A 19,188-nucleotide genomic window follows, 5' to 3' on the forward strand; every position below is an offset into this window, starting at 1 on the left:
CTGAGGTACAGTCCCTGTGCCTCTGTAATGTTGAGATACAGTCCCTGTGCCTCTGTAATGCTGAGGTACAGTCCCTGTGCCTCTGTAATGTTGAAGTACAGTCTCTGCACCTCTGTAATGTTGAGGTACAGTCCCTGTGCCTCTGTAATGTTGAGATACAGTCCCTGTGCCTCTGTAATGTTGAGATACAGTCCCTGTGCCTCTGTAATGTCGAGGTACAGTCCCTGTGCCTCTGTAATGTTGAAGTACAGTCTATGTGCCTCTGTAATGCTGAGGTACAGTCTTTGTGCCTCTGTAATGTTGAGGTACAGTCCCTGTGCCTCTGTAATGCTGAGGTACAGTCCCTGTGCCTCTGTAACGTTGAGGTACAGTCCCTGTCCCTCTGTAATGCTAAAGTACAGTCCCTGTGCCTCTGTAATGTTGAGGTACAGTCCCTGTGCCTCTGTAATGTTGAGATACAGTCCCTGTGCCTCTGTAATGCTGAGGTACAGTCCCTGTGCCTCTGTAATGTTGAGGTACAGTCTCTGCACCTCTGTAATGTTTAGGTACACTCCCTGTGCCTCTGTAATGTTGAGGTACAGTCCCTGTGCCTCTGTAATGTTGAGGTACAGTCTCTGTGCCTCTGTAATGCTGAGGTACAGTCCCTGTGTCTCTGTAATGTTGAGGTACAGTCCCTGTGCCTCTGTAATGTTGAGATACAGTCCCTGTGCCTCTGTAATGCTCAGGTACAGTCCCTGTGCCTCTGTAATGTTGAGGTACAGTCTCTGCACCTCTGTAATGTTGAGGTACAGTCCCTGTGCCTCTGTAATGTTGAGGTACAGTCCCTGTGCCTCTGTAATGTTGAGGTACAGTCCCTGTGCCTCTGTAATGTTGAGGTACAGTCCCTGTGTCTCTGTAATGTTGAGGTACAGTCCCTGTGCCTCTGTAATGTTGAGGTACAGTCCCTGTGCCTCTGTAATGTTGAGGTACAGTCCCTGTGCCTCTGTAATGTTGAGGTACAGTCCCTGTGCCTCTGTAATGTTGTGGTAGTCCCGTCGTCTGGATACCGTTCCTAGACCTTGTAAGCATTGTGTTTCATGAGGTGCTAAACCAGGTAGCCATTTCACACATGGAGGGCCCGGGTTCGATTCCCTGTGGGGTGGAAACATTTCAACGTGTTTCCTTATACCTGTTGTACAGTTCACCTAGCAGCAACTAGGTACCTGGGTGTTGGTGGACTGGTGTGGGTGACATCCTGGGGGAACAAGACTGAGGACCACAATGGAAATAAAAGAGTCATCTTGCAACTGAATGTTGTCTTATGATGATCTTGCAACTGAATGTGTGTGCATGCACGCTCGTGTGGGTGCATGACACGCTTAAAATTTGTATTTATAACTCATTACAATTTTGACCAGGTGTGGATGTGTCAGTGGCTCATTACGTTGCAATTTGTTCATGACTGTAACCATGTATAGGAGTGAGGCTGATTCATTACCTCTGTAACTTACCATGATTGTGACCAGATCTACCTGGAGTTCATTACCTTTGTAACTTGTTCAGCTATTATAACTTTGGGGTCCATTCCCTGGACCCATTATGTACCTCTGTAATCTTTTGACTACCACCCACAGGATGAGTATGGGGTGCATAATAAAGATATTAAACTAACATTGTGTAGTGCATTGTGTAGTGCATTGTGTAGTGCATTGTTGTGTAGTGTAGTATTGTGTAGTGCAGTGTTGTGTAGTGCAGTGTTGTGTAGTGCAGTGTTGTGTAGTGCATTGTTGTGTAGTGTAGTATTGTGTAGTGCAGTGTTGTGTAGTGCAGTGTTGTGTAGTGCAGTGTTGTGTAGTGCAGTGTTGTGTAGTGCAGTGTTGTGTAGTGCATTGTTGTGTAGTGCAGTGTTGTGTAGTGCAGTGTTGTGTAGTGCAGTATCGTGTAGTGCAGTGTTGTGTAATGCAGTGTTGTGTAGTGCAGTGTTGTGTAGTGCATTGTTGTGTAGTGTAGTATTGTGTAGTGCATTGTTGTGTAGTGCAGTGTTGTGTAGTGCATTGTTGTGTAGTGCAGCATTGTGTAGTGCAGTGTTGTGTAACAGCATTATGTAGTGCAGTGTTGTGTAGTGCAGTGTTGTGTAGTGCAGTGTTGTGTAGTGCAGTGTTGTGTAGTGCAGTGTTGTGTAACAGCATTATGTAGTGCAGTGTTGTGTAGTGCAGTGTTGTGTAGTGCAGTGTTGTGTAGTGCAGTGTTGTGTAGTGCAGTGTTGTGTAGTGCAGTGTTGTGTAGTGCAGTGTTCTGTAGTGTAGTGTTGTGTAGTGCTGTGTTGTGTAGTGTAGTGTTGTGTAGTGCATTGATGTGTAGTGCAGTATCGTGTAGTGCAGTGTTGTGTAGTGCAGTGTTGTGTAGTGCAGTGTTGTGTAGTGCAGTGTTGTGTAGTGCAGTGTTGTGTAGTGCAGTGTTGTGTAGTGCAGTGTTGTGTAGTGCAGTGTTGTGTAGTGCAGTGTTGTGTAACAGCATTATGTAGTGCAGTGTTGTGTAGTGCAGTGTTGTGTAGTGCAGTGTTGTGTAGTGCAGTGTTGTGTAGTGCAGTGTTGTGTAGTGCAGTGTTGTGTAGTGCAGTGTTGTGTAGTGCAGTATCGTGTAGTGCAGTGTTGTGTAGTGCAGTGTTGTGTAGTGCAGTGTTGTGTAGTGCAGTGTTGTGTAGTGCAGTGTTGTGTAGTGCAGTGTTGTGTAGTGCAGTGTTGTGTAACAGCATTATGTAGTGCAGTGTTGTGTAGTGCAGTGTTGTGTAGTGCAGTGTTGTGTAGTGCAGTGTTGTGTAGTGCAGTGTTGTGTAGTGCAGTGTTGTGTAGTGCAGTGTTGTGTAGTGCAGTATCGTGTAGTGCAGTATCGTGTAGTGCAGTGTTGTGTAGTGCAGTATCGTGTAGTGCAGTGTTGTGTAGTACAGTGTTGTGTAGTGCAGTATCGTGTAGTGCAGTGTTGTGTAGTGCAGTGTTGTGTAGTGCAGTATCGTGTAGTGCAGTGTTGTGTAGTGCAGTATCGTGTAGTGCAGTGTTGTCTAGTGCAGTATCGTGTAGTGCAGTGTTGTGTAGTGCAGTGTTGTGTAGTGCAGTATCGTGTAGTGCAGTGTTGTGTAGTGCAGTATCGTGTAGTGCAGTGTTGTGTAGTGCAGTGTTGTGTAGTGCAGTATCGTGTAGTGCAGTGTTGTGTAGTGCAGTGTTGTGTAGTGCAGTATCGTGTAGTGCAGTGTTGTGTAGTGCAGTGTTGTGTAGTGCAGTGTTGTGTAGTGCAGTATCGTGTAGTGCAGTGTTGTGTAGTGCAGTATCGTGTAGTGCAGTGTTGTGTAGTGCAGTGTTGTGTAGTGCAGTGTTGTGTAGTGCAGTGTTGTGTAGTGCAGTGTTGTGTAGTGCAGTATCGTGTAGTGCAGTGTTGTGTAGTGCAGTGTTGTGTAGTGCAGTGTTGTGTAGTGCAGTGTTGTGTTGTGCAGTGTTGTGTAGTGCAGTGTTGTGTAGTGCAGTGTTGTGTAGTGCAGTATCGTGTAGTGCAGTGTTGTGTAGTGCAGTGTTGTGTAGTGCAGTGTTGTGTAGTGCAGTATCGTGTAGTGCAGTGTTGTGTAGTGCAGTGTTGTGTAGTGCAGTGTTGTGTAGTGCAGTGTTGTGTAGTGCAGTGTTGTGTAGTGCAGTATCGTGTAGTGCAGTGTTGTGTAGTGCAGTGTTGTGTAGTGCAGTGTTGTGTAGTGCAGTGTTGTGTAGTGCAGTGTTGTGTAGTGCAGTGTTGTGTAGTGCAGTGTTGTGTAGTGCAGTATCGTGTAGTGCAGTGTTGTGTAGTGCAGTATCGTGTAGTGCAGTGTTGTGTAGTGCAGTGTTGTGTAGTGCAGTGTTGTGTAGTGCAGTGTTGTGTAGTGCAGTGTTGTGTAGTGCAGTGTTGTGTAGTGCAGTATCGTGTAGTGCAGTGTTGTGTAGTGCAGTATCGTGTAGTGCAGTGTTGTGTAGTGCAGTGTTGTGTAGTGCAGTGTTGTGTAGTGCAGTGTTGTGTAGTGCAGTGTTGTGTAGTGCAGTGTTGTGTAGTGCAGTATCGTGTAGTGCAGTCTTGTGTAGTGCAGTATCGTGTAGTGCAGTGTTGTGTAGTGCAGTATCGTGTAGTGCAGTGTTGTGTAGTGCAGTGTTGTGTAGTGCAGTGTTGTGTAGTGCAGTGTTGTGTAGTGCAGTGTTGTGTAGTGCAGTGTTGTGTAGTGCAGTGTTGTGTAGTGCAGTGTTGTGTAGTGCAGTGTTGTGTAGTGCAGTGTTGTGTAGTGCAGTGTTGTGTAGTGCAGTGTTGTGTAGTGCAGTGTTGTGTAGTGCAGTGTTGTGTAGTGCAGTGTTGTGTAGTGCAGTGTTGTGTAGTGCAGTATCGTGTAGTGCAGTGTTGTGTAGTGCAGTGTTGTGTAGTGCAGTGTTGTGTAGTGCAGTGTTGTGTAGTGCAGTGTTGTGTAGTGCAGTGTTGTGTTGTGTAGTGCAGTGTTGTGTAGTGCAGTATCGTGTAGTGCAGTGTTGTGTAGTGCAGTATCGTGTAGTGCAGTGTTGTGTAGTGCAGTGTTGTGTAGTGCAGTGTTGTGTAGTGCAGTGTTGTGTAGTGCAGTGTTGTGTAGTGCAGTGTTGTGTAGTGCAGTGTTGTGTAGTGCAGTGTTGTGTAGTGCAGTGTTGTGTAGTGCAGTGTTGTGTAGTGCAGTGTTGTGTAGTGCAGTGTTGTGTAGTGCAGTGTTGTGTAGTGCAGTGTTGTGTAGTGCAGTGTTGTGTAGTGCAGTATCGTGTAGTGCAGTGTTGTGTAGTGCAGTGTTGTGTAGTGCAGTGTTGTGTAGTGCAGTGTTGTGTAGTGCAGTGTTGTGTAGTGCAGTGTTGTGTAGTGCAGTGTTGTGTAGTGCAGTGTTGTGTAGTGCAGTATCGTGTAGTGCAGTGTTGTGTAGTGCAGTGTTGTGTAGTGCAGTGTTGTGTAGTGCAGTGTTGTGTAGTGCAGTATCGTGTAGTGCAGTGTTGTGTAGTGCAGTGTTGTGTAGTGCAGTGTTGTGTAGTGCAGTGTTGTGTAGTGCAGTGTTGTGTAGTGCAGTGTTGTGTAGTGCAGTGTTGTGTAGTGCAGTGTTGTGTAGTGCAGTATCGTGTAGTGCAGTGTTGTGTAGTGCAGTGTTGTGTAGTGCAGTATCGTGTAGTGCAGTGTTGTGTAGTGCAGTGTTGTGTAGTGCAGTGTTGTGTAGTGCAGTGTTGTGTAGTGCAGTGTTGTGTAGTGCAGTGTTGTGTAGTGCAGTGTTGTGTAGTGCAGTGTTGTGTAGTGCAGTGTTGTGTAGTGCAGTGTTGTGTAGTGCAGTATCGTGTAGTGCAGTGTTGTGTAGTGCAGTGTTGTGTAGTGCAGTGTTGTGTAGTGCAGTGTTGTGTAGTGCAGTGTTGTGTAGTGCAGTGTTGTGTAGTGCAGTGTTGTGTAGTGCAGTATCGTGTAGTGCAGTGTTGTGTAGTGCAGTGTTGTGTAGTGCAGTATCGTGTAGTGCAGTGTTGTGTAGTGCAGTGTTGTGTAGTGCAGTGTTGTGTAGTGCAGTGTTGTGTAGTGCAGTATCGTGTAGTGCAGTGTTGTGTAGTGCAGTGTTGTGTAGTGCAGTATCGTGTAGTGCAGTGTTGTGTAGTGTAGTGTTGTGTAGTGCAGTGTTGTGTAGTGCAGTGTTGTGTAGTGCAGTATCGTGTAGTGCAGTGTTGTGTAGTGCAGTGTTGTGTAGTGCAGTGTTGTGTAGTGCAGTGTTGTGTAGTGCAGTATCGTGTAGTGCAGTGTTGTGTAGTGCAGTGTTGTGTAGTGCAGTATCGTGTAGTGCAGTGTTGTGTAGTGCAGTGTTGTGTAGTGCAGTGTTGTGTAGTGCAGTGTTGTGTAGTGCAGTATCGTGTAGTGCAGTGTTGTGTAGTGCAGTGTTGTGTAGTGCAGTATCGTGTAGTGCAGTGTTGTGTAGTGGTGCTGTGTAGTGCAGTATCGTGTAGTGCAGTGTTGTGTAGTGCAGTGTTGTGTAGTGCAGTGTTGTGTAGTGCAGTATCGTGTAGTGCAGTGTTGTGTAGTGCAGTATCGTGTAGTGCAGTGTTGTGTAGTGCAGTGTTGTGTAGTGCAGTGTTGTGTAGTGCAGTGTTGTGTAGTGCAGTGTTGTGTAGTGCAGTATCGTGTAGTGCAGTGTTGTGTAGTGCAGTGTTGTGTAGTGCAGTGTTGTGTAGTGCAGTGTTGTGTAGTGCAGTATCGTGTAGTGCAGTGTTGTGTAGTGCAGTGTTGTGTAGTGCAGTGTTGTGTAGTGCAGTGTTGTGTAGTGCAGTATCGTGTAGTGCAGTGTTGTGTAGTGCAGTGTTGTGTAGTGCAGTATCGTGTAGTGCAGTGTTGTGTAGTGCAGTGTTGTGTAGTGCAGTGTTGTGTAGTGCAGTGTTGTGTAGTGCAGTGTTGTGTAGTGCAGTATCGTGTAGTGCAGTGTTGTGTAGTGCAGTGTTGTGTAGTGCAGTGTTGTGTAGTGCAGTGTTGTGTAGTGCAGTGTTGTGTAGTGCAGTATCGTGTAGTGCAGTGTTGTGTAGTGCAGTGTTGTGTAGTGCAGTGTTGTGTAGTGCAGTGTTGTGTAGTGCAGTATCGTGTAGTGCAGTGTTGTGTAGTGCAGTGTTGTGTAGTGCAGTGTTGTGTAGTGCAGTGTTGTGTAGTGCAGTGTTGTGTAGTGCAGTGTTGTGTAGTGCAGTGTTGTGTAGTGCAGTGTTGTGTAGTGCAGTGTTGTGTAGTGCAGTGTTGTGTAGTGCAGTGTTGTGTAGTGAAGTGTTGTGTAGTGCAGTGTTGTGTAGTGCAGTGTTGTGTAGTGCAGTGTTGTGTAGTGCAGTGTTGTGTAGCACAGCATTATGTAGTGCAGTGTTGTGTAGTGCAGTGTTGTGTAGTGCAGTGTTGTGTAGTGCAGTGTTGTGTAGTGCAGTGTTGTGTAGTGCAGTGTTGTGTAGTGCAGTGTTGTGTAGTGCAGTGTTGTGTAGTGCAGTGTTGTGTAGTGCAGTGTTGTGTAGTGCAGTGTTGTGTAGTGCAGCATTATGTAGTGCAGTGTTGTGTAGTGCAGCATTATGTAGTGCAGTGTTGTGTAGTGCAGTGTTGTGTAGTGCAGTGTTGTGTAGTGCAGTGTTGTGTAGTGCAGTGTTGTGTAGTGTAGTGTTGTGTAGTGCAGTGTTGTGTAGCACAGCATTATGTAGTGCAGTGTTGTGTAGTGCAGTGTTGTGTAGTGCAGTGTTGTGTAGTGTAGTGTTGTGTAGTGCAGTGTTGTGTAGTGCAGTGTTGTGTAGCACAGCATTATGTAGTGCAGTGTTGTGTAGTGCAGCATTATGTAGTGCAGTGTTGTGTAGTGCAGCATTTTGTAGTGCAGTGTTGTGTAGTGCAGCATTATGTAGTGCAGTGTTGTGTAGCACAGCATTATGTAGTGCAGTGTTGTGTAGTGCAGTGTTGTGTAGTGCAGTGTTGTGTAGTGCAGTGTTGTGTAGTGCAGTGTTGTGTAGCACAGCATTATGTAGTGCAGTGTTGTGTAGTGCAGCATTATGTAGTGCAGTGCTGTGTAGTGCAGCATTATGTAGTGCAGTGTTGTGTAGTGCAGCATTATGTAGTGCAGTGTTGTGTAGTGCAGCATTATGTAGTGCAGTGTTGTGTAGCACAGCATTATGTAGTGCAGTGTTGTGTAGTGCAGTGTTGTGTAGTGCAGTGTTGTGTAGTGCAGTGTTGTGTAGTGCAGTGTTGTGTAGTGCAGTGTTGTGTAGCACAGCATTATGTAGTGCAGTGTTGTGTAGTGCAGCATTATGTAGTGCAGTGTTGTGTAGTGCAGCATTATGTAGTGCAGTGTTGTGTAGCACAGCATTATGTAGTGCAGTGTTGTGTAGTGCAGTGTTGTGTAGTGCAGTGTTGTGTAGTGCAGTGTTGTGTAGCACAGCATTATGTAGTGCAGTGTTGTGTAGTGCAGTGTTGTGTAGTGCAGTGTTGTGTAGTGCAGTGTTGTGTAGTGCAGTGTTGTGTAGTGCAGTGTTGTGTAGTGCAGTGTTGTGTAGTGCAGTGTTGTGTAGTGCAGTGTTGTGTAGTGCAGTGTTGTGTAGTGCAGTGTTGTGTAGTGCAGTGTTGTGTAGTGCAGTGTTGTGTAGTGCAGTGTTGTGTAGTGCAGTGTTGTGTAGTGCAGTGTTGTGTAGTGCAGTGTTGTGTAGTGCAGTGTTGTGTAGTGCAGTGTTGTGTAGTGCAGTGTTGTGTAGTGCAGTGTTGTGTAGTGCAGTGTTGTGTAGTTCAGTGTTGTGTAGTGCAGTGTTGTGTATTGCAGTGTTGTGTAGTGCAGTGTTGTGTAGTGCAGTGTTGTGTAGTGCAGTGTTGTGTAGTGCAGTGTTGTGTAGTGTAGTGTTGTGTAGTGCAGTGTTGTGTAGTGCAGTGTTGTTTAGTGCAGTGTTGTGTAGCACAGCATTATGTAGTGCAGTGTTGTGTAGTGCACTGTTGTGTAGTGCAGTGTTGTGTAGTGCAGTGTTGTGTAGTGCAGTGTTGTGTAGTGCAGTGTTGTGTAGTGCAGTGTTGTGTAGTGCAGTGTTGTGTAGCACAGCATTATGTAGTGCAGTGTTGTGTAGTGCAGTGTTGTGTAGTGCAGTGTTGTGTAGTGCAGTGTTGTGTAGTGCAGTGTTGTGTAGTGCAGTGTTGTGTAGTGCAGCATTATGTGCAGTGTTGTGTAGTGCAGTGTTGTGTAGTGTTGTATAGTGCAGTGTTGTGTAGTGCAGTGTTGTGTAGTGTTGTATAGTGCAGTGTTGTGTAGTGCAGTGTTGTGTAGTGTTGTATAGTGCAGTGTTGTGTAGTGCAGTGTTGCGTAGTGCAGCATTATGTGGTGCAGTGCATTGTGTAGTGCAGTGTTGTGTAGTGCTGTGTAGTGTAGTGGCACTACTGAAGTCTCCTTGCCCAGACTGGCACTACTGAAGTCTCCCAGCTCAGACTGACACTACTGAAGTCTCCCCACTCAGGCTGGCACTACTGAAGTGTCCAAGCTCAGACTGGCACTACTGAAGTCTCCCAGCTCAGACTGACACTACTGAAGTCTCCCCACTCAGGCTGGCACTACTGAAGTGTCCAAGCTCAGACTGGCACTACTGAAGTCTCCCAGCTCAGACTGGCACTACTGAAGTCTCCCAACTCAGACTGTACTGAAGTCTCCCAGCTTAGAGTAGCACTACTAAGTCTCCCAGCTCAGACTGGCATTACTGAAGTCTCCCAGCTTATACTGACACTTCTGAAGTCTCCCAGCTCATACTGACACTTCTGAAGTCTCCCAGTTCATACTGGCACCACTGAAGTCTCCCAGCTCAGACTGGCACTACTGAAGTCTTCACAGCTCATACTGGCAGTACTGAAGTCTCCCAGCTCAGACAGGCACTACTGAAGTCTCCCAGCTGATACTGGCACTACTGAAGTCTCCCAGCTGATACTGGCACTACTGAAGTCTCCCAGCTGATACTGGCACTACTGAAGTCTCCCAGCTGATACTGGCACTACTGAAGTCTCCCAGCTGATACTGGCACTACTGAAGTCTCCCAGCTGATACTGGCACTACTGAAGTCTTGCAGTTTATACTGGCACTACTGAAGTCTCCCAGCTGATACTGGCACTACTGAAGTCTCCCAGCTGATACTGGCACTACTGAAGTCTCCCAGCTGATACTGGCACTACTGAAGTCTCCCAGCTGATACTGGCACTACTGAAGTCTCCCAGCTGATACTGGCACTACTGAAATCTCCCAGCTGATACTGGCACTACTGAAGTCTTGCAGCTGATACTGGCACTACTGAAGTCTTGCAGCTCAGACTGGTACTACTGAAGTCTCCCAGCTGATACTGGCACTACTGAAGTCTCCCAGCTGATACTGGCACTACTGAAGTCTCCCAGCTGATACTGGCACTACTGAAGTCTCCCAGCTGATACTGGCACTACTGAAATCTCCCAGCTGATACTGGCACTACTGAAGTTTTGCAGCTGATACTGGCACTACTGAAGTCTCCCAGCTGATACTGGCACTACTGAAATCTCCCAGCTGATACTGGCACTACTGAAGTCTCCCAGCTGATACTGGCACTACTGAAGTCTCCCAGCTGAGACTGGCACTACTGAAATCTCCCAGCTGATACTGGCACTACTGAAGTCTTGCAGCTGATACTGGCACTACTGAAGTCTCCCAGCTGATACTGGCACTACTGAAGTCTCCCAGCTGATACTGGCACTACTGAAATCTCCCAGCTGATACTGGCACTACTGAAGTCTCCCAGCTGATACTGGCACTACTGAAGTCTCCCAGCTGATACTGGCACTACTGAAATCTCCCAGCTGATACTGGCACTACTGAAGTCTCCCAGCTGATACTGGCACTACTGAAGTCTCCCAGCTGATACTGGCACTACTGAAATCTCCCAGCTGATACTGGCACTACTGAAGTTTTGCAGCTGATACTGGCACTACTGAAGTCTCCCGGCTGATACTGGCACTACTGCTGATACTGATACTGGCACTACTGAAGTCTCCCAGCTGATACTGGCACTACTGAAGTCTCCCAGCTGATACTGGCACTACTGAAGTCTCCCAGCTGATACTGGCACTACTGAAGTCTCCCAGCTGATACTGGCACTACTGAAATCTCCCAGCTGATACTGGCACTACTGAAGTCTTGCAGCTGATACTGGCACTACTGAAGTCTCCCAGCTGATACTGGCACTACTGAAGTCTCCCAGCTGATACTGGCACTACTGAAGTCTCCCAGCTGATACTGGCACTACTGAAGTCTCCCAGCTGATACTGGCACTACTGAAGTCTCCCAGCTGATACTGGCACTACTGAAATCTCCCAGCTGATACTGGCACTACTGAAGTCTTGCAGCTGATACTGGCACTACTGAAATCTCCCAGCTGATACTGGCACTACTGAAGTCTTGCAGCTGATACTGGCACTACTGAAGTCTTGCAGCTGAGACTGGTACTACTGAAGTCTCTAGAGTGATACACTCACACATTAAAGGTCATTACAAGTAGTCAGCATTATTGTTTCATTCCAGGGATTTCCTATATGTATTATTTTGTTCTTTGGGAAATCTGAACCTATAGGTATTATATTGCTTTTTATATTTTTGGAGAAGCACTGAAATAATGGAATCATGCAGTGCCTGGGGTGAGTGGGAGGTGCCTGGGGTGAGTGGGAGGTGCCTGGGGTGAGTGGGAGGTGCCTGGGGTGAGTGGGAGGTGCCTGGGGTGAGTGGGAGGCAATCATGTTAGATCCAAGGAAGTTAAAAGTGGCTCCATTTCCTTGGATCAGGATTTAGTGTAACCAATACTCTATTATTATAATCAAAATGAAAGGCTAAACCTACAAGGGTCATACAGCACAGAGGCAATACTCAAGCCATTTGTGCTATAATGAAGAGGAGCTTCTGGGCCACTAGTGCAGATCACTATGTTCTCAGTGATGCCACAACAACCCACCACTAGTGCAGATCACTATGTTCTCAGTGATGCCACAACAACCCACCACTAGTGCAGATCACTATGTTCTCAGTGATGCCACAACAACCCACCACTAGTGCAGATCACTATGTTCTCAGTGATGCCACAACAACCCACCACTAGTGCAGATCACTATGTTCTCAGTGATGCCACAACAACCCACCACTAGTGCAGATCACAATGTTCTCAGTGATGCCACAACAACCCACCACTAGTGTAGATCACTATGTTCTCAGTGATGCCACAACAACCCACCACTAGTGCAGATCACAATGTTCTCAGTGATGCCACAACAACCCACCACTAGTGTAGATCACTATGTTCTCAGTGATGCCACAACAACCCACCACTAGTGCAGATCACTATGTTCTCAGTGATGCCACAACAACCCACCACTAGTGTAGATCACTATGTTCTCAGTGATGCCACAACAAACCACCACTAGTGTAGATCACTATGTTCTCAGTGATGCCACAACAACCCACCACTAGTGTAGGTCACTATGTTCTCAGTGATGCCACAACAACCCACCACTAGTGTAGGTCACTATGTTCTCAGTGATGCCACAACAACCCACCACTAGTGCAGATCACAATGTTCTCAGTGATGCCACAACAAACCACCACTAGTGCAGATCACAATGTTCTCAGTGATGCCACAACAACCCACCACTAGTGCAGATCACTATGTTCTCAGTGATGCCACAACAAACCACCACTAGTGTAGATCACAATGTTCTCAGTGATGCCACAACAACCCACCACTAGTGCAGATCACAATGTTCTCAGTGATGCCACAACAACCCAGCTGGTATAGGAAAAATAAGTGGAAAAATATTAAATAAACACTGAATTGATTTAAACCATTTTATTTTTCATGGCTTGCAATACATAAAAATAAACTGTTCATTGACGAAGTACTACCTACAACACATTAGTACAAGTAAGCCAACTCCTCCATCAAAGTGAATGTAACCAATATCAGTGATATTTAAGTGTTGTATGGTGAAGGATATGGTGTGAGTGAGGGGGCAGAGGCAGGCCTTAGGAGTGACGTCACTATTGCCTTCACAGTGAGCATCTAATATTATATGTCTTTTGTGCTATGTCTTGGTGCTTTATAACAACGTGACTGGTACAACGCAACATAGTGATTTGTGTAACATCTTCCCTTAGTGAAAAAGTGGATAGCATAAACAGTGTTTATTAAGTGATAGTGAGAAGGCAACACTTTCAGCTGGCCGGCCCACTGCCTGCCCTCACTACCCGCCCCATTATAAACACCGCCACCCACGATACCCCACCCCACCCACGATACCACCACCCACTCTCTCTCTCTCTCCTGTGAACTTCATTGCAAACCTACAAGCCTCCTCTGGGATGACTTCACATCGCAAAATAGCAAGAATATCTACGCTATCTGGCTATTGTCCCAGTAGTTACTGCAGTGTTTGTGGGTATACCACAAGGGACAAAATTCTTCTTAGATGTAAGGAGCCTACTTGTTCCAACTACTGCCACACAGATTGCATTCCAGAAGAATTTTGTTGCAGCCAGGTTGAAAATTTCAGAAAATTGAAAGATATCCATAATCCTGTGGTATATGTGAATACAAGCCTGGAGCTACAGGAGGAAGGTTCAGAAGTCCTACCTCAGGACTTCAGTCCAGAGATCAAGACTGCCCTCTTGGGCAGTGTTGTAAAGTTGCAGCTAAGATAATCCATCACAGGGAAGCACTTCATGAGCTCCTCAAATCATTAGATAACCTCCAAGCTATTGTAGAAGGTCAGTGCAAGCGTACATCAAGTGACGTAAGCTGCTCAGCTGATGGTGACACTATTAACAAAGACTGGAAGTCCCACACTGAGCTTAACTCAGGGGTAAATAACTGGTGGAATTCTGTCATTGCTAAGGTCCCACAGACTGACAGAGTTCAAAACACTACCTTTGGGAATTCGAACACAATTTCTCTGACCACCACAGAGGGAACAAATCCTCTTCCCAGCAACGAAGGAAGCCTTGGATCTGTTAATTCTCCTACACCTGACATCTCTGCTTCAGCCACTGCCAGTCCACTAGACAGTGCACATACCATCTCTGATCCTACACCTGTCAGCAAACCTGCCGACACTATTCCAGAATCTGGCAGCAATGCTTCATCGGCAAGTTCTGAGTCAGGAGTTTCTCCACCAGAGATTGGTGCAGTTAATAATCAGGGAATTATCACTGCACCTGATCACCTACTGCACCAAAGTACGAACAGCAGGGACACATCTGTCAGAACTGGTAGAGGACGGGGTAGAGGACGTGGAAGAGGACGTGGAGGAGGAAGACATCTACAGCCGTCTCACCCTCTACTAACACAGTACCAGCGGCAGAACCTGAGGGCAAATCTGCAAAACACAGGTGGTGCAACAAATCATAGTCCACCCTCCCAGGCACCTAGGCTGTGCTCTCGCTGTCACCGGAAGGGGCACACCGCCAACAACTGCCTGCGAGATACCAGGTTCAATTACTGCTACAAGAAAGGACATTAGGAGGACCAGTGTCGGAAGAAAAAGGAACTTGACAGACAGGACCACCTGTTTAGAGACCTGTTTTCAGAACAAACCAGCAGGATCTATGAATTGGTGGACACTCTCACACGTCACCCACCCAGCTACTCCTATCTCAGCCCAGCAGGTGGTACTGTGCCTTATACAAGACCACAGACCTACATCCCTGCAGCTGCCTCAGTACCCTACCTCTCTCAAGGGCAGGCACCTTACATGCCCTACACACCCACCACCTCAAGCTGACCACATCATGAGGAGCCAGTCTATCAGCATTGTGTCGGCCAACATTAGAGGCTTCATTACTAATGTTGGAGAGCTCACACAGTTTTGTGAACAATCAACGTCCCGACATGATAGCTGTTGTTGAAACATTTTTGGATGACAGGACTCCAGAAAATTTTGCAAGAATTGCTGGCTACACCTCATGGATGAGAAGAGACAGGCAAGGGCAAGGAGGAGGTGTTGCTGTGTGCTTCTCTAAAAGTGTTCATGCCCAGCACATTGCTGTTGCCATCTCTACTCATCTTGAAATGATGTTCTTCAAGCTCTGCATAAACACTAGTACCTCTGTATTGGCATGTGCAATGTACAGACCTCAGTGGCAACACGCAGACCCCATCAACTTCCTAATGGAAAATATTGACTCTCTTCTGCTACAACACAACTGTCAACATATCATAATTGTTGGTGACCTCAACCAACACCTTATACAGAGGGACTTTGATGACCTTCTTGCAGTATTTGACATAAGAAACTTTGTTGATTTCCCTAATCACATCTCTGGCTCCTCCCTTGACCCAGTAGTGAGTGATCTGGCAGAAGGCATAGTCGCTTGTCAACCCCTCGGCTACGTTGGATCGTCTGACCACAAGGCTGTTTTTACGACACTTAAGATCCCAACAGAACGAGGTGAGGAGTCCACACGCACAACCTGGCTATGGGAAAGAGGTAACTGGCCAGCCCTTTGCTCTGAGCTCGCCACCACCGATTGGAATGCTCTTCTCCAAGGGGATGTTGACAACCAAGTGAAAGCCTTCACTGGACACATCCTTAATCTACAAGAACACATTCCTCACCGGCAATATGTGACGAAGCCTACAGATCAGCCTTGGTTTGGCTTTCGTTGTAGAGAGGCTGCTACTGCTAAGTACAAAGCATGGCAAAGGTATAAGAGACATCCTACCACCTATAACAGGAACTTGCACAGGGAAGCCTGTAGGCATATGAGTGATGTTCAAAAGTGGGCCATTGCTAAATGGGAGGTGGATACTAAAAGAAAGCTGGCATCAGGTAGGGTAGGCTCCAAAACCTGGTGGTCCCTGGTCAAGGACAGACAAGGTTATCTGCCTGATGAACTTATTCCACCTCTAAATCGACAGGATGGGACCACCTCTACTAGTAGTCAAGAGAAGGCAGACCTCTTTGCTGAACACTTTGCTACCAAAATGCAAGTTCCTGATCCAGCAAGGGACCCTCCTTGGCAAGCTGCAAGAACTGTGTCAAAACTGTCAGTGGTGACAATAAGGCAGGAGGAGGTGCATTTCCTTCTTAAATCGCTTGACCAAGAAAAGGCTGTGGGCCCAGACAAGTTGAGCCCAAGATTGTTGAGAAGATGTGCAGACCAGCTAGCAGCACCTCTAACTCGCATCTTTCAGCACTGCCTAGTACAGTGCAAATGGCCCTCTCTGTGAAAAGAGGCAAATGTAGTCCCTGTTCACAGAAAGAAGAGCAGAGAGGAAATCAGCAACTACAGACCAGTGTCACTCCTGTCAATCACTGGTAAGATCCTTGAGACAATAATCTCAAGACAAATGACAGAGTTTTTTGACTACCACTCACTACTTTGTGATCGTCAATATGGCATCAGGAAAGGTTACTCTGCTACTGATCTGTTGTTAAACCTCTCCACTAAGTGGCACCAGTCACTGGATGAACCCAAAGTCAGCTGTGTGGTAGCACTGGACATTGCTGGCACTTTCGACTGGGTGTGGCACCAGGGCCTCTTACCAAAACTTCAAGCACTGGGAATTGCAGGCTCTACACTACGTCTCCTCAGAAATTACCTTCATGGTAGATCTCTAAGTGTAGTTCTCAATGGAACGGAATCAGCAAGACATCCCATTGGGGCAAGTGTTTCACAAGGAAGCGTGCTGGGACCATTGTTATGGAATGTCTACTTCAACGACCTTCTTCATCTCATCCCAGAATCACATGCATATGCAGACGACTGTACACTAACATTCATTTATCCAAGAGAAGAAATGCCAGCTGCTCTAAGCTACATCAATCACCAGCTAAGAGCTATATTAGCTTGGGGAAATAGATGGCAAGTAACATTTGCACCTGAGAAAACGCAAATGATGATCGTCTCTAGGCACCATAATGGTAATGCTGGTGCAGTAGTAAGGATGAATGGGAGGGTGTTGGCACCTGACGAAGAAGTTGATATCCTTGGGGTGAAGTTTGACTCCAAACTAACCATGAAGAACCATGTTGTAAATCTTGCAAACAAGGCAGCCAGGAAGCTTACAGCACTCCGCCGTATCTCGCACCTGCTTGACAGTAGGGGTTGCAAGATTCTGTACGAGGCACAAGTACGCTCACACCTTGAGTATGCTCCACTTTCTTGGTTTGCCTGCTTCCCCTCTCATCTGCGACTGCTTGACAGAGTGGAGAACAGAGCAAGACGTCTCATCTCTCGCCTGGACCCATCCTGGATAGATCTGTCATTTCAGCAGAGCCTTCAACACAGGAGGGATGTGGGTGGCCTTACTGTTATGTACAAGGCCAATATTGTCAAAGTACCACACTTGGATCCACTTCGAGGACAGCGTGAAACAAGCTTTTATGCCACAAGACGGGCAGAAAGCAGCAACTTCACTCTGGCTGTACACTTCTGCAGAACATCACTCCATCTGAGATCCTATATACCCAGGATGACTCGAGTAATTGAACACATTCGTACAGCATAATGATGTCAACGAGATAAAGTCAGTTGATCAAATGAAAATGCTGGCCCACAGATGGCTTCAACTTCATCCTGTTCCCTACTTGTTTATCTCATAACAATAAAAATGCTTTCAAATGAGCTGATGTAGGTAACAGCTCTTAGCTTGCCAATAAAGTTAGGAATCCTTAACCTGTAAATAACTTGTCAATAAAGCTAGGGATCCTTAACCTTGTGGAACCCTGTGTAAAAAAAAAAAAAAAAGGTGGATGAAAAAACAGCCCCTGAAAAAAGTCAATCTGCCTCCATGCTTTAGTGGGGTTTGTATACCCAACATCACCTCATTACCCAAAATTAACCAGACAAACCATACCTAACCACTACCAGTTTCTCAAAAGCTGCTCATATTGTGCTGATGAATGCTCAACCACTTACTACTTTGAAATTAGGATGTCTGTTATTTTCACTGTTTTAAATAGTAGTTGATTGTAATACAGTACATCATAATGTAAATCATTCCATTGTAATACCAAATTTCATTGTTTTAAACAGCACTAAACTGTAATACATCACACTGTAAATTGTTACATTGTAATATTGTAATCTTTATTCACTAATTCAATAGTGTAAAAAGTCTGTACTAGACTTATCAAAATCATGTACCATCACCTGATATACTACTAAATTCTCCTGTACTCACTAACTCATCTGATGACCATATGAACTATGTACTATTGCCTTACTATTCTTAAGTTAATCTTTAAGTTTGCCCGAAATACTGAGCATACAGAGGGGCTTCTGCCATGTACACTCAACTATTATATTCCTCTGTACAACCATGTAATTTGTCAAAATAAAAAATCTCCCACCGAGGCAGCGTGACCCGAAAAAAGAATACTTTCACCATCATTCACACTATCACTGTCTTTGCAGAGGCCCACAGATATGAAAGCTCAAATGTCACTCAAAAGCAAATATCTCAAACCCCTCCTTTAGAGTGCAGGCTCTGTACTACGTGTCTAGGCAGTTTAGTGGTCTTTGACACCTGTCCATGTAAGTTCATTTTGCAATGCTGTTAATGTAATAATACATTGATTATTATATTCATGGAAAGCACTAAAACCCTGTGGGTCATTTAGTTCAGCACAGTAAGGGTGAGGGAGACGGTATAGAAAAACAAAGAGGTGGTTGATTTGGGGAAAGAAAAATGTTAAGAGGAGAGGCTCACAGTCAGTGAAGTCAATTGTTCTTCCCTAGTTGAGAGCTTATATGCATAGGTGAGCATTCCATTGACATGATACCCATTATCTCTGTTTTTTGTCTGCTCTCACAATTTTCATGACTCTTTCAAGTATCCATTTGTTAAGAAATTCTAGAGAAAATGGACATTTAAGACAAGATTTTCAGTGGAGTCTAAGATGAAGTCTGCATGTTCTGAGATAAGGAAGATATAGCATATTATACAGCTGATGATAAGACAACCACCTGCTCCAGATCCCACTTGACAACAGTGTTCCTAGATGTGCCAACTGTATGAAGTCTCACATACCTCTTGAAGTACTAACTGTTCAAGTACAGGTTCTTCTATTTCATCTTCATCTGCTATCTGCCTCCCTTTTAACTAGATTATTGTAATCAAATAAAGCACTAAACCAACAAACGGTCTTCTTAACTAGAAAATAAGTTCATTCAACATTTCTTTTGTTTTAATTTTATCACTGCCTTCTAACAGTTCATTTAAGTCATCTGTCTACACACAAGACGCCTCACATATACATCACCTGCCGCACGCAAGACGCCTCACATATACATCACCTGCCACACACAAGACGCCTCACATATACATCACCTGCCGCACACAAGACGCCTCACATATACATCACCTGCCACACACAAGACGCCTCACATATACATCACCTGCCACACACAAGACGCCTCACATATACATCACCTGCCACACACAAGACGCCTCACATATACGTCACCTCTTATCGGTGTTCCACATTTTCTTTGGCTTTCAATCAAGCCATTGTTCATTATGTTCAGTACTTTTACCATTTTTCTGCCATTTTTGTACAACACTTGTGTTAGGGAAGGGCAACCAGCATCATATTTTAAGGGAACTATTGTATGCACTGGGTATTTATTTTACTTTACCTCTTTTTTTGTGCCTAGCTGCACTGAGCACTAAATATATGATAGTG

This window comes from Cherax quadricarinatus, chromosome 27 (genome assembly GCF_038502225.1).
Source record: "Cherax quadricarinatus isolate ZL_2023a chromosome 27, ASM3850222v1, whole genome shotgun sequence".
NCBI lineage: Eukaryota > Metazoa > Arthropoda > Malacostraca > Decapoda > Parastacidae > Cherax > Cherax quadricarinatus.